Source organism: Xylocopa sonorina, chromosome 7, assembly GCF_050948175.1.
Source record: "Xylocopa sonorina isolate GNS202 chromosome 7, iyXylSono1_principal, whole genome shotgun sequence".
Classification (NCBI taxonomy): domain Eukaryota; kingdom Metazoa; phylum Arthropoda; class Insecta; order Hymenoptera; family Apidae; genus Xylocopa; species Xylocopa sonorina.
The window spans coordinates 9,858,177-9,874,235 of record NC_135199.1 but is presented as its reverse complement, the minus strand read 5'-3'; the positions used below and the strand labels follow the sequence as shown (position 1 = coordinate 9,874,235).

The window sequence follows — 16,059 nt, the reverse complement described above, 5'->3', positions numbered from 1 at the left end:
CATCTACAAATCAAGCGGTATCGAACAAAGTGTGCCCACCATAGATATATGAAAAGGTCGGAAAAAGAACTGCATCAACGCGTCAAACACGAATTTTTACATCGACGCGTGGAATCCGGATATCAGAGCAGACGGTGCACTTCGTAAAGGGGATGAGAGGTTGCTCGCGGCGAAACGGAGGCGCTCGAAGACAGAGAAAGGGGTGTTTCCTTCCCCCGGTGTTTCCGTGACCGCAATAATCCGACAGACCCGAACAAAGTGGTCCGAGGGACAAAAGAGAGCGTCAAGGGACACAACGGAGGAGAGAGCAGCACGGTGCTTAGATGAGAGCAGTCTCGAAGGGACGGGAGCAGCAGCAACGACGGTGACGAGGAAAGGACAGGTTGTGAGAGCCGGGTGAAAGAGATCGAAGGGCGGAAAGCGGAAGAAAACAGGATGAGAGGACGCGGCGGTCTACAATATCGCAGAATTTCAGCGCGGAGCTGAGAGCACCCATGGTACGGGTCCTTCGAGGTAGGGAACGGTCCGCGTGGCCATCACTGGTATAGCCAACAACCACCCAGCAGCATCGGCGACCTTACTCGTCGCCACAATACCGCGGTGAAACTGCTGCCACCAACGTCCGCGTTATTACCTTACGTGCCTGCATGTCGGTCCAAGTAACTTCGAACGGTGCCACCCTCGCGTTCTCTCCTCGGTTCGACCCGCCTCGGTTGCAACCCTTGCTGGATTCAGTCGACGGACGCGGCGAAAATTCCCGATTGATTTTTTCGACGACCCAGATACCCTTCCACTATAAGAAGTTTTCGAGATCCTCCTCGAGGGAGAGTAAGAGTTTTAATAATGGCAGGGAGGCGTGGATATTCCAACGGCGAACTTTTCTAGCAGCCAACGACGTTTCGATAGATACAGCACCACTTTCTCCGTAGAACCAACTAAATTTTCTATCAATTCTCACATCCTAAACACTGTCCACTTCCACCAGTTCCTACTTTCACCGCCGTGCAGGACGGTCGATAATTCCCCTGGAACCTGCACGATCTGTATAAAACCACGCGTCGCCGTGACCCGTTCCAGCGTCCTTCAAAAAGCCGCGCCGAAATTGGATTGATTTTTAAACGGCGCCTGGCAATCCCCCGGGGATCGTTTCTCAAGCCCCACAAGTTTTGACAAACACTCTCGGAATTGTATCCGCGTAAATTCCTAATTTCCATTACCATCACGCTCCCGGTCGTATTCATTATTCTTGGAGTCCGCCCGCCTTGTTCTCGATTCTCCCGGCTGCTCGACGGAACGACCGGAATAACACCCCCGGAAAGGAAACGTCCCCGACTCCCGTAACGGGATCGTGTCCCCAATTCTACCCGAAATTGCGACGTTACCCTATGCAACGGGGCAATCTTATCCGTTATGCTTCCACGCTAGCCGCCGTTCGTTCGTCAGGGTTTATCGCCACGGAGGATCGTCCCTGACCTCACGGCGGCCGCGACAAATTTTCTGCCCGATCAGCATACCTCGCGACTTTAACCCGGGCGCGACACGCTCGCCCCCGGCGTGCATGTTTCGTCGAACCGCCGATAAAGCCGCCCGTCGTTATTGCGAACACAAAAATGAACCGGTTAGTGCGCAGATAAGCGCGCGGGCAATCTCATCGGCTAAAACTTTCGACGGACATCGCACTTAAGGTAAAAGGTTACCTCAGACTGTAATCGGACAGGAGCGTAGAACAAATTCCGAGGAAACGTTGAAATTTTCACGATTCAACCCACTTGGCTCTCGAGAGAATCTACTTAACCATGTCCAGAGTAGTAGTAGTAGGCACTTGGAGTTGCAAGAAGGAGGGAAGGGATCTTAAAGGAGAGGTATCCTTTATTTGGAAAAAATCTCGCGGAACAGCGTTTGCCCTCGTCAACTGTAGAGCACCGTGAATCATCCGGATCGAGTCTCGAACAATCGAAAATAAACCGTCCCCGGTCCCATGAATCCGTAATTGTTTGCGGCAGCTCCTCCGTGGCATCTATTATCTACACGCTCGTCGCCGGTCGGCTCGCTTGGGCCCGGGAAGTTTGTCGAACGGCGAACTTCGACCGGGGAAACTTTCGAAAACTTTCGATGCAGTCCCCCTCCTAAGAGATCGTTTATCTAAATTAAAGGTTCGCCTAGAGTGGCGCGCGTCGCGATCCCTAATCCGTGAAATGACCGTTTCACGAGGCACGCTCGGCGACCACGGTTTTATTTATCAGCGATCACGCGACCCGTGTTCGAGCTGGGTCGCGAAACGACACGGGTCGCTCGGTATCGGGCGTGTTCGAACGCTTCTCGTGTCGAGCTCCCGGTGGTTCCCCTCCGCTAGCTCTTTGCGGAACGCGCGCACGTGAACCGTCGTCCCTCTTCGTCATCGATCAACACCGCGATTCACCGACGCCTGCACGACTTCGACTTTGACATCGCTTAAACCCCCGCGTGACCCCGTATAACGCTGGCAAGAACAGCTTTTCAACGGCCACGTAGGACGGACCATAAACGTCCATCACCGGACCGCTACGCCGTGTTTTCTTGCCCAGCGTGTACCAGGCGCGCTCGCAAAAAGCAGCCGCTCGCTCGAATTCATTCTCCCCGACCGCAATCCCTCCGAACAACAGAACCGACCGAGCAAAAGCTGAATGCAAACGGTGGCAGGTTTCCCTGCACGCGTACTCCGTCCAAAGAGTCACGGCCGGGAAGGCCTTCACCTTGACCCAATAACACCGCCCCGACATCTCGAGCGAGACGAAGGATCGCCGTCACTGGAACACAACTCGTACAAACGAGCCGTTCGACGTATGGCACGGCCACTAAGCGGGTCACGCGACGACACCGAACGACGAGTTAATGCCGTTAACCCTATCGCGAGATCCGTTTCCGGCAACTTCCTCTGCCTTCCATCGCGCTACCCTTCCTCCTCGGTCGCCATCCTTTTTCTTCTGCGTTGCTTCTCGATCTCTTACATTTTTTCTGTACACGATTCTCTTCTTACCCTCAAACCACTTCCTCCTCATCCGTCCCTTCTCTCACTCGTCTCCACGTTACCTACCTCTCGTTCCCCTTCTCTCGAGCTTGGTTCAACGAGCGAGACGGAGTTCATTACCCACGGGCCGGGATCAACGGGTCCGCCTTTAAATCTACAGTTAGGTACCTACCTGTCGGGAACGCTAATTAAGGCCTCGTAGCCAAACCGCTCTTTACCCACGAGACAACGGCCCGGACGTCTCACCGCGATATTCCGGCCCCGTGACGCGACCGGAAACCGACCGATTCATCGACGGACGTTATCGATACCGCGGCGAAACGGGCTCAATGGCGGATGAAAAGAGTGAATTTTCGCCGGATGCTCCCAAAGGATGCGACACGGTCCACGGAACAGAGAGAATTGCGAGGCGACCGACTACTACTGGAAACCATCCTCACCCTCGAAACGGTTCGCCGAGGGAAACTCGAAATTGTACCGTTCCCAAGTTTTACCCCGCGCGACGCGGTTTTCGAGAAACGAATTATGCGTTCTGGCAGGCGTTCCGCCAACGACAGCGTGTAAATGAAGACGCGAGTCGGGTGAACTTCGCTTCTCACCGAGCGAAATTAACCCAATTGCTTGGTATGATTTAACTAGAATGACACGTGTTTTAACCCCTTAGTCGCGCGATAAAGTAGCAACGGGACGGTATAATACCGTATTTGAAAGTTTAATCTCTCTGTCGAGGGGAACGCGTACAGAGAGATCGATCGAACCGTTCAACTTTTGCTCCGCATACGGGAAATTTGCCTACGCGAGACTCGAAGGGGGTTGCGAATCCTCGTAATCCCAGTTTTAAAAGTCCCATAAATTCGATAAACATCAGAAACAGCCAGACGTGTCGTCGCTCGCACGGAGACAGTCGCGAGGAGTCCCCGTCCCCTCTTAATTATTCGCGCGCTCGAAATCGCGATCCAGCCGGCGTGAAACGAAAGGGGATTCATAAAACCGGTGGACGCGCGCGCGCTCGCTCTCTCGCGTTCCCTGCCCCATGTAATTGCGCAATTATTTACGCGCGCTCCGGCCGTCCGCGCGTAACTGACCGTAATTACGGGCAACACAATAACCGGAATGCAGTTGTACGATAATGAGGGAAACGAGCGTCTTACGGTAGAGCATGCCAACTCTCGCCTCCCTTGCGGTAGCGGAACCCTCTCTCCCTCTCTCTCTCTCGCCCTTTCCCGCGTAACTCGTCCCTAAACGAGACGCCGCGAGATTCCCCGCGTAGATTCTGCGAATCCATTCCGCGCCACTCTCGGGACAAACCCCCGCCGCGTTAATACCCACTCAGCCGGCACCTGTGCCGGATATTACACGCGTCCCGACGCGCGTACGCGCGGCGAATCGAAATTTCCAGCCGCACGGAGCAACCCCCGCGAACAGCCGCCCCGAACTCGACTCGATCGCGGTCGATCAGGAATGGACGGTGGCCACCTTCGTGCTCGTTTATGGTCGCTCGAGATTCCACAGCGTTCCACGACAGGATCGTAAAGCTGCGGTCGCTCGGTGGCCACTAGCTAAGCATGGATCACCGTGGAATGTTATCAACTATTATTACAGTTGCGTGGTAAGCGGCTACGGAATGGTCGTGGGCTCGTTAGCCAAGAAAGAAACAATGGGTTACGACAGACTGCTAATAGAATCTCTATAAAAGAATTCCTCGCGATATCGCTCGCATAATTCTCACAGGAGATACCACGACTCGGCAGCCAGAAAATTATAGACCCCATTGCCGAAGTATTATTACCGACTCGTTGGGAATTCGATAGACGAAGATGATCAGCTGCGATCCTCGTTCTAACGCGAGCCATTTACAGAGCTTAATAAACGCACTCGGGAGAACCGGTTCTACGCGTTGAATGGAGTTGAATTTCCCGCGGAACGAGCGCGCAGGGGGTCGAAGCTAGGGTAACGACGCGGTCCAAGGCGTGTAGGAGACGATTGACGATGTGGATCGGCGTTGTACGTATCGCGGAGGCTGTGCGACGATGGGAAACTGGAGCAAACTCGACCGAGGGAGACGCCACCCCGGGAGTGTCGTCTCGCAAAAACAACTTCCCGACGACACAGTGATTTTTACGGGTGCCGCGCAGCAAAGTTTTCCCCTAGTTGGCTCGGGATGTTACGCCACTGGCCGGTAGCTACGGTAACAGTCGGGGTGTGTAGACGGTCCGGGGAAAAATTAGGAAAACATCCCTGCCGGCACGTCGACAGGGCTTAAGGATCGCACGGGCGAACTTTAAATGAATTTAAGAGTGCCGATAGCGTGACTACCGCCAGGGGTGGAACGGAGTGGAAGGGTGGCGATTACAGCGACCCGATTCTAGGCGAACGAACGATCGTTCGTTTAACGAGCATCGACAATTACAAAATTGATATTGTTCTTTACTGTCTATAATAGATTTTGTCGCGTGTGTTATTCTGATTGATCGAGAATAATTGGCAAGTGTTCGGTTAATTAACGCGCGGATAATAAACGAATCAATTCGTACTGAAATCGAATCCGATCCCTCTCTGTTTGCCTCCTCTCGACGACGCCCTCGAATCCTGTTCCAGCGGACGCTATCGAACGATTTAAATTCTCATCCTGGCCGTGGTCCACGTGAGTTTGGCGTTCCCCCTCGTTATTCTCTCCTGCGGATCGCCGATCTAACGAGGGCATACGCCTTCGATCGCCGTACTCGCGGGTGTAACAAGTGCGGAGAAAGTCGGCGCAGAAACTCGAACAGGATACTCGCTATTGAGAAGCGATCGACGAGGGATTCTAGACAAAAGGGGGAACCCACGGCTCCGTCGATCTCTCAAATTGCTAGGCCCCATTAATTACGATAACCGTACGCACGGTACTGATTGTCCTGGGACTTATCGCATACGTGAAAGAACCTCATTACTGTGAAACGAAACGCGCAAAGATAAAATATATGTTGAGGATAGAGGCAGCTACGGTCTTCGTCGAAATTTTTTCTCTCTGTTCGAACAATGGTGGAATACACCAGACGAATCTTCGAGTCTCGGTCGCGCGTAACCTTTTCCGATTCAACCGGTGGATCGATGCGAGGCACGCTGGAAAATCAATTAATTGCACGGGATCGGGGAACTCTTCGCGTCGACGTAACGATGTCAAGAATAATACCTGCATAATATACAATTATCGATAACGCAAGCGTAACCGCGAGGAGAAGAGAAACGGATAACGTCGCGCAATAAAGGACGCGGGACGCGCAAAAGGACAGAGGTCGATCGTCAAACGTTCCCCTCCGCGGCTCGACGGGACCACGCTTCCTATTTCGCAAATAGGGGATGAATGCTGCGACGTCGAGAGGCTGCAGTTAACCTCTCCAATTTAAACGCGGAACCTCTTCGATTCTTAATGGCCGATAAATCGGTTTCTCCCTCGCTCTTCCTCGCAATCTGGCCGTATCCTGTGGGAAACGAACGGCCGCGAGGGGGAGCGACAGAGAGGGCGCGACGGTGAGCGAAGGAGAAGAAAAGAGATTCCGTGGAACGCATTCGGAGTGCATCACCAGCCAGGCAAATAGGAAAACGAGGGGAGGGAGCTGGAGGAGCGAGGAGGACGCGGAAGGTAGGAGAAGAAAAAGAAGAGAGAGGGGCTGGCTCGAGAAGCGAGAAGACAACGAATTAATCTCCCTATTAGCGGTCGCCAGTCTCAATTGCCTTCGTCCTCCTTCTCCCTTTCGACCTCGTTCACTGCCTACCGCCCGGCGTCCCTCTGCCCTTCTTCGCGGCCACCGTCGAACCGGAAGTCGAGCAATTTATCCAGCCGCGCTTCTTCTTGCGACTGGACCTCGACGAATCTGGCCGCGCGTGTTCGTAAAAATCGTGTTAATTGGGGCACGAGCGAGGCATGCGTTCGGTGACAACGGTAATTAAGACACTTCGCGCGATTTTGCAGGAAATTCTCAAGACATGACGACGAATCGTTCGTTCGGTTCCGTTTTCCATTCGGTTGATCGCGGATACGGTCGACGAGGAACCGTTGGCGATCCTCGTTAGCCAATCGAGAAATTCATGGCTATCGACGGAAACTGACTCGAGGAAGCATTTTTCTTTTAAAGAGTTCTGGGATTAAATGCCGTGTAGTTGTAAGACAAGTATTGGTAGCTCAAAAATAATGTCACTGGTGAAACTACAAATCAGTTGATTAATTTACAACTAATCAACTCGGTGCGAAACGTTTGGAGAATCGACGAAATATTTATTTTCGGTATGAAAACGAATCGTAAAGGAACATATATATATATCCAGCGCTGCGTCCGCCAATTTGATTGCTGGATTAATTGGGTCAAAGTGTTGTTCCATTCAAAACGATCGGACAGAAATATTCTACAGTTAAATATCGGATGTAACCCGGTAAACAAAATGCTCAACGAGCCGCGAACGGCAACTAATCATTTAAAGTGGGAATATTAAACGAACAACGAGAGTTTCACCGTACAGTTTTGCGCGGGCGGATCGAAAAGCCGCGAAATCAAACCAGAAACTTTAATCGATGACAATCAACGGAAAAACGCGTACGATCTTTTTTTCTCTCCCTCTCTCACTCCCCCTCTGTGGATATAATATCGAGAGAGGGGGGAAAAAGAGCGAAAGACCGAGAGAACACAGAGTGCCCGTTATTCCCCGATTCGCGGCAATCCGATTCTCGATAAATAAAACAAAGGGGTGGAGGCGTGCGCGGTGCGCGCGGATTTGGCGTGCATTAAAAATCCGTCACGATCCAATAAATAATTCGAGCCCCGGCTCCCGCACATTGTTATCGATGCGCGGCGTGTGTTTCCACCCATTATCGATCCTGAATACCTCGTAACGATGCACAAGCGCACCTCCTATAGAAAGCGATCTGACCTACTGCTCTATTCGAGGCTCTTCCGTTCCAGCCAACTTCGTCGACGCGTAGCGAATCGCTTTTGTCGTACGAACCGACGCGGGTGTTTCAATGATTGCATTAACCCCGGCGACGTCTGTTCATTAGCCGCGGCGACTATCGGTGGACGGTTATTTCGGTGGTTTACGACCGTTTTACGAGCCTCGACAACGATACGGGGGAATCGATACTGTTGAGGGGGGCGAAGAACGGGACGAGAATAAAATAATCGCGTTACGCGTTATTTTCAATGCGAGCCAATGGAACGGAGGAGATCGGGCAAGAACGATCCTCGCTCTCCGCGCATAAACCGCGACGAGTACTAATTGCCCATTAATGGCCACAAATTGAAACGTTAAAGCAGCCGTAAATCTGCGAGCGTGCAAGGTCGTATTAAACGCGCGCTAATAACGCGACGAAACAGCGAAATGTCAGAGGAGATACGATCCAAGGCCCGCCTGTTGCCGTCGTCCTGACCAAAGATCGAAGGGTACCAATTAACGGGGGACGATCGTAATTGTCTACGCGGCGAGTCGCCTTCGCGTGACGCGGCCAGAGGAGAGGCTTCACGAAAATGGACGTTGAACGGTGGTGGCTCTAATTCGCGTTGGTAACCCGGCCACCGTGTGTACCGCTTTGGTCTTCATCGATTTTTCATTAATTTTGCTTAAGAGCCTCGGAACGGTTCCGCTCGAAAGCGCGCGGCGCCCAACTCGAGGCCATCGTCGTCTTCTTCTTCTTCTTCTTCTTCTTCTTCGATCGTTAATTAACTCGACGCGTATCCCCAGCAATCGTTATGGCCTTTAATACCATCGAAATCGTTGCCCGTCGTCGCTCGACGACGCTCAACGCGAAATCGCCTCGCCTCGGGACTAATTCGCCTCATTTTCTCGCGAAACGAGTAAATCGTCGAATAACGCCGGTCGGATCGTTAATTAACCTCCGATCGGTGGACGGAAATCGTTCCGTTTTATTTCGAGTCGAATTGCCGGGACGGTATCGCGTTTCGTGAAAAACCCGCGCGTCTGTTAGATGGAACCGTGCAACAGAGCTCGAATTCGCGGGACATGGATAAAGGATAACTCTGTGGGCGGATGGCATGAACCTGATACGCCCAATTCTCGTCTGAACTGACACGCGTGCTCTCCAAGTGAAATCTAGAAGTTTGAAAAATATGACATATCCGTGTCGTGGTTTTCCAACGGTAGCCGGAAAAAGAGGAAAGAGAAACGCGGGATGGAAATTCACGAGTCGACGAGAATCGTTGTAACTGAAAAACACGAAAGGAGCGCACGTCACGTTTCGTCACTTGACCGTAGAATCTACGGGATCGTTCGACGGATTTCGGTTCAAATAGACGCCAACTCGTATTTCGTCGCTGACAAGGCCGATTCGCCACGTGATCGACCGCAATAATTGCTGCCAAACAGGCTATCCTCCGTAGCCGAGTAATTAATTGAAAAAAGTCGAGCATCAACGACGTCGTCGACTCAACTGCTGGCCCCGTGCGTGTCGAGGCCGAAGTCGATGCGACGATTAATGTACACGCGACGAATCGTCGCGCAGAAAACCAAGATAACCGGTGCCCTGATACGAGTATGCAAATCGTTGCGTGTCTCTCCGTCCGATTTTGCTCGCCATTCGACGGTGCGCGAGTACCTTCAACCGTGTTTATTTCAAGACTGCTTCGTAACGCGACGATGTTAATCGGGGCGATTGACGATATCTAGAAAGTTAATGAATTCATTATCGCCTCTCGTTTGCCGCGACGTGTCTTCGTATCAAACTTACACGGTACTCCGCATCCGCGACAGCTCTCTGATATTAATAACGCAACGTATTTATAGATGTAGTTGTACTCTAGACAGTTGTATATTCGCTCGCTCTAAATTCCGTGCACTTGAGAGAAGACTCACCGTGTGCACGCCCGCGACACGACCACCGTCTAAACCGATCGCAGCTAGCCCAAAACCGACCGACTTTGACCCATTAAATCCTTACGTAACACGGATTCCGTTCGAGATCGTTTCCAATAGTTGTCGCTGGCCAGGACGATCGAATCCGTTGGAGATACATTGCACAAACATCAGAACGCGACGCGTATAAAGGCGATCCGTGTGACCAACGGGGACCGTGTATTTTTAATCGAACGCGAATAACCGTGGAACGTTACGACCGATACGGTAATCCAGCGGTGCGATTTCATTTCCGAACGATAAAGTTCAAGCAAAATTCGTAGCGTCGAATGAAATACACGGGAAAAGTCGCGATCGTTTAATTAGCCCGTCGAGTCATGAAACGCTGAAACGGCGGAGCTAAAAAATGTGCGGAAAGTTCACCGGTTCAACTTCCAAATGGCTCAATTAACGAGCGGGGTGGGCGAAAAAGGGGTCGCGCGGAACGGAAACGCTCCTCGCCGTGGGTTCGAGGTTGGCGGTTTTAAATATTTCAGCTACGTGGCGCTCGACTTTGTTTACGACGATTTTCTTTGCCCGAGTGACGATGTCGTCTAACAGTCGTGGCCTGGCCTCGGTCGTCGCATTCAGCCACGACGACGTACGGTAAGTAAGTCTCTGACGGGAAATCGATGCGTAAGCGCCATCGCGGCCGCCGGCTGCTACCACGGATCGTAGAAGTCGGTTACAACGCGCGGCGCGCGTTATAATGCACCCCTCGAACTCCAGTTTTCTCCCGTGTCCCAACTTGAGGAATTGCTCTGACCCCCACTAAGCGATCGACTTTACCACCAATTCAAAAACCCGCCAAATATATTCTTCGTTCTTCAGAGTGGAATTTGTTCGCGGGAAACACGCTAAACGCGATGTAGACAGTTAAGGGAAGTCAGAGGACGCAAGGTATCGATTGTCGCTCGACTGTGTCACATTGCACTTTGCGAAAGGGGTTGGCTCGCGCCAGGATATTGTTGGGGTAGCAGCGACGGAATCGCCGCGCGACTTTCTAAAACGGCTTCGAAGCGGTTAGCGGGCACCAGATGCTTGACACCTGAGCGCGTTGCTTATTAGAGAAACTTGGAACGACGTATTCGCAGCGTGTCGCAGTTGCCAATCTACGCGCACGGTCCTCCGCGTCAGGGGCCCCAATTAAACGCTACCCCATTAAACGCTGCTAAATGCTCCGATAGGTCAAAGGTGCCGCCATCGGTTCGCGTATCCACGGGACGACATCGAAGTCCACGCGTAACATTTCGCATGGACCGGATCGGGGATCGTGGGTGGTGAGTTACGACGATGGAACGATGGCGAAAGGTCGCGGAGAGATCGAAAGGTGCGGGGGTAAAAGTCAAACAGTCAGGGGTGGGAAAAAGTTCAAAGATTCCAAAGGCCACTCTGCACACTGTACGAGAAATAAATCAGCTGAATCCATCCAGTCGAGCATACGCGCGTTCATTCTTATCGAACGAAGCCACGATGCTCTCTACCCTTAATTGTTTCCCACCCTGAACCCCCAGAGCGAACCACGCGCCAAGCCACGCGCTCCAAAGGATAAAACAGCAGATTGCTCTGTCTCCTACGACGGAAGCTTCGAGGAAACCCGTGGTTATTGCGTTAAAAAGTTGCGGGGAACGAGCGGATAGCGATGGAATTCCAACAGCGACCCTCGAAAGAACTTCCCGGAAGATTAAACCCTATTCCGCGGGGAGGAGCGGCAAACTTGTCGCCTTTTTAAAATCGCTTTCAAACGGTAGAAAATTTTCCGTAGTCGAAACGGCGCGGCTTGGCTCCCGATGGGAACGTAAATAATTTGCCGGCGAGTTTCCGGCAGGTAAGCAGCGGGGCCAGCGGCGTGCCGGAGGGTCACGAGACGTAGGCGGCCAGGCGGCGCGTTTTCCGGCGAAAAATATCACCTGGCCGAGTGGATCTTACGGTCCGACCGGTTGCACGTCGTATACCATACACGTTACACACTGACACCTAGTTAAACTACGCCCGGGCTCTGTACGAACGTACGTTTCGCACGCGAATGGGAAAACGGTAAGGGCTGCGAGGATCGTAGCAGCGAAAGGAAGAAGAGAGGCGAGAGAGGGTGGAACGCGAACGACACAGGCTATACATTATGCACGTACCGTTTGGAAAGCCGTACATAAATACGTAGCGCTCCAAAGTATCTCTCGGACACTCGCTTGTTTCTTTTATAGGATTCAACTCTACGTGAATGATAAGATTCGTAATTATTTTTAAAACACCTCGACGAGATGCGAGGTAGAATGGTAGTACGCGATGTAAAGAGAAACTATAAATTTGAATGACGAAGTGCCGCGTTTAAAGAAGTTGTTCGTGTGAAGAAACGAAAGTCCTGCGAAGCGATTAATTAAGACAGCGATAACGCTGAACGCGGCGTTTACATCGGCGAATCGATCAACTAATTTTAACCGTTTAATCGACCATTTAAATTTCAAATCAAATTGGTCTAGAAGGCGATAAATATTGCCGTTCGGTCATGAATTTTTCATCGATCTATGCATTTCGAGAACATTTATGCGCTGTCGTTACAAATCGACGCGCAGCGCGAATACTCGCGAGCAACGGCCGTACGTAGGTATCCACGACGAGACAGTGGAGACGGAGGGAAATAGCTGGGACCGAGGAAAGAGAGCGGAATATATAAAATTGCTAGGAGAAATATCAGAGAGCGCGGCAAGACAGGAAAAAGGGAGACGAGGAGGAAAGAATGGCGGTCGATGCGACGACGGGGGGGCGGAAACGGTTTGCATTGGTAAACGCGATAAAATTAGCCGCGGCAATTTTATTAACTACGATTACAACGGTTTCGTTAAGCGATCGTGCCTCTCGATTTTTGCATCGGTCCCCCTCGCCAATTACGACGTACGATCCTGCCTGAAAACTAATTATCGAGCACAATACTGTCGAGAGGAGCGCGGGCGCGGGCGCCGCGGCTCGTTCCGCCCTTTTTATCTTTCCGTTTCCCTGGAAATAATACTCCCGGAATATCGCATCGAGGGAAAATTCGCGGGAGCGATATCTACCGAATTAATTGGATATTTAATATGAAATTGATTCCGATTTCGTGCACGTTGAACGAGGAGACGAACAGAACGTAATTCCGGGGCGAGAGACGCCCAAACCGCGGATCCATGATCTTCTATGCCGTACAAATTGGATAACTGGCGCTTCGTCCTGGCTCGATTCGAACGGTGGCAGCGCCGCACAGCATCGATTATGAATATTCAATCGAGTCATTATTTTGGCAACTGGTATCAATCGGATCGGATATCTGTACGCTGTCGCTTGAAAACGACGAAAACCGATTGACGAATCGACGGATAATAGTGTCGAACTCTTCGCCGCGACGAACGCGGAGCACGGAAATGGAACGCGCTTCAAATGTAGGATTGAAGATCGACGACTCTCCAAATTTAATGATCGACACAATTTTTAACTCGCGCCAGCTATTTTTCCTTGGCGCGATACGCAGCTCGTTCGTTCCACCCCCTCAGCCGACGAAAGTACAATTGCCAATAAACGATAAACCTTTCGAGGAATACCAAATTCACGAGATTTACTGGATCGTGATGTTTGATACGATGCAATTCCGCTTTTCAGCGATACGTTCATCTCGAGCGTGGTTCCCGAGCGTTCCGCCGCCGGCGTATCCTCGAGGCGCACGCGGGGCGACTTTATACCGGAGCACGCCGGAAAAGAAGAGAAGGTGGAACGCCACCGAGTTCTGACACACTTTATTGCCACGGTTGCGCCAGGGCCACCCCCCCGTCCTCGCCTTCTCTTCCTTCCTCTTCATCTTCGCGCCGTTTTCCACTGGCACGGCCCCGCTTGTACCGGTTTCTTTATACAGCCAGCAGCTTCCTCCCCGCCGCGGAACCGCTTCTTTTTCCTGCCAGGGGCCCTATCGCCTCTGTCTGCGCGCGTTTTACGCTCGCGAACCTACACTCGTTCGCCGGGGGTAATTCGCATAAGTTTTTGGAGCCGCGCGGTCCGTGCGCCAGCGAGATTTACCGATCGCCGACCATCGAGAGCTCTCCTTTTGATCGTACGAATATAAAACGAGGGGGAACTAGGTGGTTCGGTGAAATCGATCGCGTTCATTTCTCGATTTAAAGAGGTGCGATTTTCCCAGACACGAGCAATAACTTCGCGGTGTTTACGCGATCGTTATTCGAACGCGGACCGCAATTTTAGGTGGCAACGTTTCGTGTTCCCGTGATGTTTATTGAAATTACCGTACCGCGATGTTTCGTTCGAACGTTTTTTCTCAAATCCCCTCTAAACGGTCTTTTAAATACCCGGCCTACATCGCAGTTGACCGCGATCACGAAGAAACGAGCCTCACCCCGGTGGAGAAGGTTTATAGAATGGCGCAAAGTTTAATGGACCAATCTCTACCGCTCCTTGACCGTTCGGCTATTCAATGTTCAAGCCGGTTCACGGAGAGCGGCTACGGTACGTTTCTGTTTCGAACTCTGGCCCCGCAAGTTACAGGCAAGCCAGCTCCCTTGTAAACTGTCCGGCTGGCTTAAACTTTTGCGACGCGTCCCTCCCGTCCGCGGCGAAACTCGTTCCTGCCCGGGACCGAGCTGCGAGCCACGGTCAACGAGGAGGAAGCTCAGCCAAACGATTCGCGTAATCGTGGATCAACCAAGTTCCCAGATGCGATCCGTAATCGCGCGTCATTTCTCTCCGCGAACGATCTCGAGGATCGTCCGACGAGCAACTGCACAACAACTGGAGAGAGAAAGAGAGAGCAAGACCAGGAGGTGGGAAATGGTGAACGCGCGACAAAGTTTCGCTTCAGGCCGCAGATTAATTCGAACGAATATTCTCGGCTGTCGGCTAGTCAAATACGGGCTTAACGTTGTCTCTGGTTAATTTGAGCAGGCCGCGCGGTATTAACTTGCCAAATAGCTTGACGGATCGCGCCGGCTGGAGGACGGGGTCGAGGTTCCCACGGGCGCGCCCCTTTCGTGCCCCTCGCCACGCAGAAATCGGTTAGCGATCGATCCGCGCGCGGCGATCGAACTTACTTGGACGAGCGGGGAAAGAAGTCGGCACGGTTATTCCGTCGGGTCGATTACCCGGGTCCAATCGATCGTATCGATGCTATACGCGGTCAACGGTGAACGTCGCGTACCGCTCCGAGGAGAAACTCCGCGACACGCTCGACCAGCATCGATTTCGACGATTGCATGCCCCCTAATGGACGTGCACGGACAATCGTGTAACAATTCAGGAAGGTATTTTTAGTCACGCTCGGGTCACGGAGTCGTTCGACGTCGGTTCTGAAAGCGTTCTTTTATTTCACTATTTTTTTTTTTTTTCGTTTCGCGATCGTTGGTCCAGCATCGGTTTTTATATATCGTATAATACACGGACGATCAAATATAGCAATCGAAGAAGTTATTTCCAGAGACCCCGCGAACTGGACTCCGCTCGATATCAGTTTTGGAGTTTAGAGAGCAACCGTGGCGATTTGTTTTTACAATTGGCTATTCTCTCCGCTATCTCAGGGAGAATAAACACACCCTACGAGCATCGATTTCGACGATTGCGCGTATTTTAACGCGCGCGAAGACGTATACAGAATAACATAACAATCGGCGAGGGTATTTTTAGGAAACCCCGGGTCAGAGTTGTTTGACACCCGTTCTAGAGTTCAAGAAGCTTCCTTTGATTTGTTTTTAAAGAGAATAGTTATTCATTCCATCTAAAAACGTCTGGTTTCTGCTCTCCAGCCCGTATTATACGTTGAACCTCCTATTCAACGTGCACCCTTTGCCCTTTAAGAATCTCATTTTCATACACCGTCGACGGTCTACGCGTTCTTACAATCCCTGTTTTTTAAACATTCATACGCGCGCCACAAAGCTCTCTCCCTCGCTTGTCCGCGATTCACAGCGTGTGAACGTAAACAGAAAGATTTAAAATCGAGTTACGCGCGGTCGAGTACCCTTTGTGAAAAACTTGCTCGTTTACACTTTCGAGCAACTTATCGAATAAAGAAGACAACCGTCCTAATTGTCGCGACGGAACAATTGTTTCGATTACACGGCCAGTTACGACGAGATACATTTCCAGTATCCCAAGGAAGCTTCTCAGCTCGTTACAGTTGGACACCACTGACGACGCTCGAC

At 51.7% G+C, this 16,059-nt stretch overlaps 1 protein-coding gene across 3 annotated transcripts in view; it reads right to left on the bottom strand.

Moving 5' to 3' along the window:
- Positions 1-16,059, bottom strand: part of LOC143425658 (uncharacterized) — a 226,163-nt gene that overhangs the window by 117,579 nt on the left and 92,525 nt on the right. The window lies entirely within an intron of this gene.